We start from the raw sequence: 8,171 nt of genomic DNA, 5'->3' as shown, positions 1-8,171 counted from the left end.
ACCTGTAAGCCTAGCTACACAGGAAGCAAAGACCTGAGACTATTGGTTCAAATCCAGCCCATGCAGACTAATCCAAGAGACTCTTATTTCCAAATAAGGAAAAAGCCAGAAGTGAAGGTTTGCCTCGTGACTGAGCACTCAGCTGTAGGCCCGACCGCCGAGGGAGAGCACAAGGCCCTGAGTTCAAGCACAGTGCTGACGCACACGGGAAGAGACAGCGCTCAGACACTGCACGGCACGGTGAGGCGCTCAGCACGCCGGGTGAAGTACCTGCAGCCCTTACGGAAAGTTCTTTTTATTATTGCAGCAGACATTGCTGCTATTTCAGCGTGACGATTTGTTCAGAGCCTCCTCTCCTCTGCACAGTGCCATTTTCCTATTTGCTGTTTATTTACTTGTTCTGTTTTCTTGACAAACTTAGCTCAGACAGATCATTTCTACTTCAGTGTATTTCTGTTCTTGTCTTTGTGGCCGGCTTTTTTATTTGTTTTTATGAGACAGGACTTCCCTGTGTATCCCAGACTGGCTGCAGTTGCAATCCTGCTTCTTTGGCCTTCCAAGTGCTGGTGTTACAAATGTGTGACACTGCTCTGGGCGGACGGTGGGGGGGAGGGGAGAAAAACACAATCTTCATGAGGAAACCAGCATGGACTTACAACACCCTGGACACACCAAGAGTGTGTTCCCTGTGGAGTTCCCTTTGATCTAGAGGGGAATCTTTAGTTATGGTTACATTTTCTATCACACTGACGATACACATGGCACTACCACATATTGTATACACGTGCAAAGTTTCTCAACCCTTCATGGACTGAACTTGGCCCATTTAACATTTAAATGGTGTTATTAAAGAGCCTATTCAAAATTTCAAAGTGCTTCCCTGAAATGACCCTAGATCCATACGATTTGCTTCACACTGCTCGATATTAACACCTGTCCTTATGATGTCTCCTATTTCCATTGCTATCAGGAGAACCCATGGGCCATCAGACTCCTGTGAAATACCCAGGCAACGTTCCCTCCCCAAGTTCTGGTGATGAAAGGCACTAGGAAACACTCAGATGGCATTCTGCTTGCCAGAGAGAGACACCTGTTTATATCGGCTGCACACTGCAACGGAAATATCTCATTTGCAAGTCTTGGGAAGGGAGATGCAGATAAATGCTAGCCCCACACCCCAGCAACTGTGGAATGAGCTCGCTGCCTTCTTGGTGTGTGGAGGGAGACCTTGTACTTCGCATTTGTGCATATGGAACCGTGAAGACTTGTTCAGGAGCATGCCATCTGGGCAACCTGGCACACAAGGCTCTTTAATATGGCCAAGGCGCTAATCAGGTATTTCCTTGCAGAATTGTATACAAACAAATAGTTTAGCACTCTACCGACATGAAATTGAACACAAAAAGTGTGTAGCAGGGAAAACAAAGGTATGTCTAATTATTTCCATAATAAAGTGTGTGTTCTGCCAATCAGGTGTTACATTTAGAGATGATATAATACTTTCATAGAGATAAAAGGGCCCTAATTAACACAAAAGACACATAAGGGTTTCTTTGGTAAATTCACTTGATTAAGACATCTACTTCTTAACTTTCACAAAAAGGCTGACAGGAAGAGAAGCAAGATGTTCGCAGAGATGTGTTGACAGGCCTACAAACTAATTACTCAGGAGCCCAAAGGATGTGTTGACAATAAATTTTAAAAATTTAATATTCTCTTTAGTCAAAGCAGTTGTTTTCTAATTGGGAAAAGAAGAGAAAAAGTTCTTCATTTGTGGCCAAAAACAAATGATTACTTTTCCTCAAATGGGAGAAAATTTAGTTTTCTCTAAGAGTAATAGCTAAGTAAGAAAAATCTCTTCTCTCCCTGCGCTTACGTCCAACTCCTGGTAGGCTCATGAGCTTCCTCTTCTCACTCTAGCCAGAATGATCTTTTAAAAAGTCAAATATAATCACACGGAATTTTTAATTAAAACACTGTAATTTTTCATTAAAACCTTCAGCACGGCCTACGAAGCGTTTCTGGTTGATCTCTGCTGCCTCTGTCCCTCAGACAGAGGCCTGGCCGCCAGGCCCCGGGTCCCACAGGCGGCACGTGAACACTGAGTGTCTGAAGCAAGCACCGCAGCGTCTTTACGCAGGCGAGCGGCCACAGAGCACGCGATGCTCGAGGGGGATTTCTCTGACCGCCCTCCACGAAGGAGCCTTCTCTTCTCACGTAGCATCTTCTGATCACAGTGAATTCTGCAAATGGCACTAAACACCTGATGTACAGTCCCTGGCGGCATCCACCCTGACGGCGATCATCGGTAAGCTGGCCGTCCCACCGTGCGTGGTGCTGTGTGAGTTAGGGAAACACGGACATGATGTGCTTCTGCTGGAAACGCCTCCCGAAGCAACGGCCATCCGGCCTCTGCGAAGGCTGCTTTCCTTCCTTCCCGTGCTCCTCTGCCGCCCATCCTGCTCCACGGGCTGACCTTTTGTTCTTTTGTTCTTTTTGCCCTTAGCAACGCCCCTCGCACCCCCTGCCCCGGGTGCCCGGTGCCACAGCACGGCCCAAGCCAAGGCCATCTTGGTGAGGAACACCCACACCGTGCACACAGCCATCTTTAAGAGGGGTTCGCCGCGTCGCCAATCCAACATGGTGTGTGCAGGAACTGAGCCGTCACCAACAAACCACACTAACTAAACTACATTCCTTCACCCCAAGACACACACTCAGCCTTCTCCAACATACGCAGCCAAGCTCTGCACGAGTTTTCAGTGACGTGCAATAGTGTCAACCGTTACAAGAAACATGGTAGAGATAAACCCAGACGGATGTCACATGAGAACCCGTGGCATTTATTGATTGCTGAGGCCTTGATTTTCTAGGTACTGATTTCTTCAGAAGGAACTCTTAGATTTCACCATCAGCCCCATGATATCCAGGCAGGACGCTGTTTTGCTGTTTCCACTGTCGTAAAGTGACATTACTACGAATACCGAACTGGGTGGTGGTGGAGATTCAGCACACATGATCCACTGTTAACAGAACAAATACCGAACTGGGTAGTGGTGGAGATTCAGCACACATGATCCACCGTTAACAGAACAAATACCGAACTGGGTAGTGGTGGAGATTCAGCACACATGATCCACCGTTAACAGAACAAATACCGATCTGGGTAGTGGTGGAGATTCAGCACACATGATCCACCGTTAACAGAACAAGGCTGACGGCGACCCTGTTTCTGGTGTTAGTTGGACCGCCTGAAAACAGCTGAGAAGAGTTTTCCTACCGCAGGAGCAACAGGAAATGGGCTCCTCCTCCAATCAGACAGATGAGACAGGATCGCTGTGTAAAACGGAAGAACGGGACACCCACAGTGAGCTCTCGGAGGAGCGTGCGGTGAAGCCATGCAGGAGCCCGCAGCGGGGGCTGAGAGAATGAGAGCTGCTCCCAGGCCAGCGGCCGGCGTCTGTACGCAGGCCGCCCGGGAGCTCGGGCCGGGGGAGGCGAGGAACGGATCCTCATTCAAGAATTGGAGCAGGGTTGGCCGGCATGGAGAGAACACGCCTGCGGCCACAGAGGCTCCTTGGTGAGGCGCTGCACGCGTACACACGCCCAGCAGCGCACTCCTGGATAGATGCTCATGGCCAGCGTGCTTGGTGCCGCGTGAGCTGGCCCGTCCCCCGTGTCCTTCAATCCCTGGGCCTTACGTCAAAATCTACCCCAGAGTGCCGCTGAGAAAGAATGGTTCAGCCTGAGTGAGGGTCCAGAACTGGAAAGGCCAGACGCCCGTGGGCTCCGGCCGGACGCCGCCCGTGTGGCTGCTCCACACACACTGTCCATTTGGCAGCGAGGTCTTTGCCTCTCTTGGTTTCAGTTTCCTCGTGAAAGTAGGCGTGACGCGTGTGTCCTGCTGCTTCCGTGTGGCGTGTGAGGCCCGGCACGCTAGCTGGACAGTGGTCTAGGAGTCCTGGTGGATTTGTGGTTTGGAATCTTCCGGGCTTCGGAAACCAGGCTTGCTACGTTCGTATTCCCGGGGCTCTGGGCGTCTGGGGGGAGGAGCGGAAGTGCTCCACCCAGGAGCTGCGTGGGGGGTGGGGAGCACTCGGGGAAGCCGGTGAGCTCTGTGAGCTCGGAGGCTGAGGACACAGACGCCCCCTCCCCTCCGGGCCACAGGAAGCGCCACCTTTCCCAGGGTGAACTGTTGGGTAGACGCCGAGGATTGCACGGATTGCCCATGGCTCCTGTCAGTGAGCAAAAGAACCAGACCGGCCTGCCTGACAGAATCCCTCCCAGATTCTTAACCAGTTTAAGAAGATAACAAGTAGGAATCAGCAAGTCCTCAGAAGGGGCTGCTGCGCCTGCGGCCTGTAGATCCTCCTGGAACGTGGCAGGTTCTCGGCCACCGTGGCCCGCCCGCAGGCAGCTGGGCGACAGCAGGACCATCAAAATCATCTCCTGGATGAGAGGAAGGTGACGGCTCCACACTACAGCTCTCAGATGGCTGCATCTCAGAAAACGAAGGCTTTGCTCTGCACGCGCCCCAGGCGGGAGGCCAGGCCCACAGGCCACCGACAGCCAGGCCCAGCTGCCGGCTCAGCCGAGGACCAACCGGGATCGAAGTCAACTCGTGCCTTGGCGTGAGCATGGTGGCTCCAGCCAGCATTCCCTGCCGCCGCGTGGAGTGTCCCCCGGGGAACGGCCCGGCAGAACCCCGTCCATCCACAGAACAGAGCACAGGAATCCGTTACTGTTCAAAGACCCTGCATTCAGGGTGGCAGGCTCTTATAAAAACTCAACAAGACAGTAAGAGCGAATGCCTATCGAAACACTTGGCACAGAGGGTAGTGTGCAAATAAAATGAGATCCGTTAGATGAATCACATATTAAACTTTAAAGTTTAAATCCGCTATCCAGCTGATGTCAAACATGATACACGTAAGTGATAAAATAATTTGAATTTTTCATGACCAATCGATGTAAATTCTCCAAAATCAAAATGCATCTGCTAATCAATGGGATTATATTACTGACATCTTCTTTTCCTTCTGAGAAGTTCTTGGAGATCCATCTGATGGATCACAACCCAGAAATACAACACAGCAACTAGACAAAAGGTTTAATCTCTTCTCTTTTTTGGACAAATTCCTCAGGATTTCCTGGAGAATCCATTCAGGGTGTTGCTGGACCTCACTACATCAAAGTGCCTTTCAATGGGACGCACAATCTGCAGGGACACGGGCTGGGCGGGTGACTGCGGTGCTTAGCCATGTGTGAACGGCGTGGACACAGGCACGGAGCCCTGCCCTGTGCTAGGAATCTAGTGACCAGGTCATCTCGTGAAGTTGTGCCTGAAGTCCTGCTTTACTGTGGAGTCGTGCATTGAGAGAATCAAAAAGGAGACGCTGAAAACGCACCTCTATTTTTAAAGTATCCTAAAGTATAATCTACGATATTGGTGAGCGGGAACGTGACTCTCCTGTGGTGTCTTTGGATCTGTTCTCGTTGCTTTTTTACTATTTTAATGCTCTCTAAGCTCTCAGAAACGCACACGCCTCACATTCCAACCTCATCTTCCACGTGAAAAGATCGAGGGGCCATATGGATGAACGTCATATTTCAATTATATTTCCTTGGAGAAAAGATAAAAATAAGTCTTCAACGTAGACTCGTCGTATTTTTAATTGGCGTAATCCTGCCCAGGACGGGCGTTCTAACTGCTCGGGCTTCCTTCCCGTGTCCGCGGTGTGTGGAGATGCAGGGGGGCATGGAAGGCACCCCGACACACAGGCGCCCGCTGCGACCTCTTCACACTCCCAAAATTCAGAAACGCCTGAGTCAAGCGCAAAGCTGAACTTGACCAAACTCTCACCCCTGAAAAACAGGTCGCTTGTTGTTATTTGCGGCGTCTTGTTGTTCGCTGAGGCGTAGCTGGGGGGTAGAAGCAACCGGAAAGGGCTGCACGGCGGAGAAGCTGAAGCCGTCTGCAGACTCGATGCCGCAGAGTCCCGCCTCCCGTCACACCACCATCCTTTCTCCAGACCTGTGCTTTTGGACAATTGTCTTTAAATTCTTACTTTGAATACATGAGGATTATATAATATACCCAACACACGTGTAACACATGTGCGGCACGTATGTAGTATGTATGTAGCATGCGCGTAGTGTGTGTGATGGGTGACATGTCACACATGCCTGAGAGGGAGGGAGCGATCTGCAGCAGCCTTTCTGTGACATTGTTCTAGGACTGCATTTTCACCCTTTTCTGCCTTTGAGGTTGAATGGCACTGCTCCCTATTAAAATGTTTTATGTTTAAGCGACACACACACGAACATTTGCTCAGTTATGCAAATTTGGAGACAATTTTCTGTACTATTTCACATTATGAGGGATATCTACTCATTAAAACAACACAAAAGTCAAAGGAATTCCTTTGGCAATGGCTGCATTGAACACCTTTACCACCGTCATACACACAAATGAATAAACAAAGTGGAGGACATAGCCCGCCGACGGGCACTAAGCTGAGCTGATGGAAATTCTTTCTTTCAGATGAACAGGCGTGTCAGCACGCTGAGAGAAGACCACGTCAATGACGGAGTCACCACACTTCAACACAGAATAAGGAACAGCTAACTCCTGCCCGCCAGGGTCCCGCACTGTCTTCATGATCTCACGGTTGACAGGGCTGCGTGCTCTGATCTTAGTGAACGCAGGAAGAAGACTCGGAAGGATACTTTTAGCTACTGAGACGGAGATAAAGTTGGCTAGCGCAGTTTAGAGTAGAGCAGGGTGCGAGCCACCGCGGCCTTCCCAGGACACGGCGAGGGCCAGGACAGGAAGGGAGTCAGGCAGGACCAGCACGGGCGCCGAGTGCGATTCCGACGCCGCTGGACAGGCCTGGCCCAGGAGCCCCAGCAGGCCTGGCCCGACGGCTGAATTCTGAGGAGAACGGCACACCCCACCCCGGAAGGTGCGGGAACCTTGTCGACGCTCCTATTGCATTATTTAGGACAGTTATAAATGTCAGGCTCGTGCTGGTCAGGGGTGGGATTCCCAAAATGATACTCACTCACACCCACAGGCTGAGTCAACCCGAACCTAGGAAATCTTAAATACATACTCCAGGTCACACCTCCAAACGATTTTAATTTTGTTTTTGCATTAAAAATTCTCAAAGCTTGGTGTTGGGAAAGTGGCTCAATGGTAGAGCGCTTGCCTTGCATGCCAGATGCCCTGGGTTCAATTCCTCAGCACCACATAAGCAAAAAGAAAAAAGCCGGAGTGGCGCTGTGGCTCAAGTGGTAGAGCGCTGGCCTTGAGCTGAAGAGCTGAGGGACAGCGCCCAGGCCCAGAGTTCAGGCCCCACAACTGGACCCAAAAAAATAAAAATAAAAAATAAAAATTCTCAAAGCCTACTTACAGCATTGTATTTTCTGTACCTGTGAACAAAATAATTTACCCATCATTATTCTGTGGAGGTATGTATATCAGCATTCTGAAATTTCAGAAGATCTTCCAGAAATGTACACACATCCCAAAGGATTATTTTTAAAAGGTAAGGCTGAATGAGAATCCTGCATTGGGAAGATTGGAAGAATTTGAATGGTACAATAGTATTTAATGAGCCAACAGGCAGGTCTAGTAGGGTGAGAGCATCCAATATAGAAAGAGAGGGAGACTTTATGAATAGCCTTTTTAATAAGTAGTCATAAGTGTACACAATTATCCTTATTAGCGCAGGGGTTAGACGCATAGTGCACTGTACTTTAAGAGCCCAGAAATACGTACCTCCATTTCATACCCACGTAGTAGTATTTTATAACGTGGGTATGCAGCCCATTCTTTACAGGTATTGTTTCTACCTTCACAAGCAGTGCTGTGATGGGTATTCTTCCACAACTCTCTTTGCATAGTTCTTATTTTGTATATTTACTGTATTCTTATTGTTATTGTAGGGTTTCTGTGCGATGAGGTACAGTATGTGAATCAGGCAATGAGTAGTGAGTCCTATCCTTTTGAGCCATGTCTCCCCTTCCCTGGCTCCCTCCGTTTCCCCCCATCCCCACCCACCAGTGGTACAGCTCATCTTCCACATAGTGTCTACTGAGTACCATTGTTGTCTTTGTTCCCCCTGGTTCTCCTCGTGTTTTTTGTATATTTAAGTGTATTTGAATGC

The sequence above is a fragment of the Dipodomys ordii genome, unplaced genomic scaffold (genome assembly GCF_000151885.1).
Source record: "Dipodomys ordii isolate 6190 unplaced genomic scaffold, Dord_2.0 Scaffold198, whole genome shotgun sequence".
Taxonomy (NCBI): Eukaryota; Metazoa; Chordata; class Mammalia; order Rodentia; family Heteromyidae; genus Dipodomys; species Dipodomys ordii.
The sequence above is the reverse complement of the archived record's forward strand: the minus strand, read 5'-3'. Positions refer to the sequence as shown.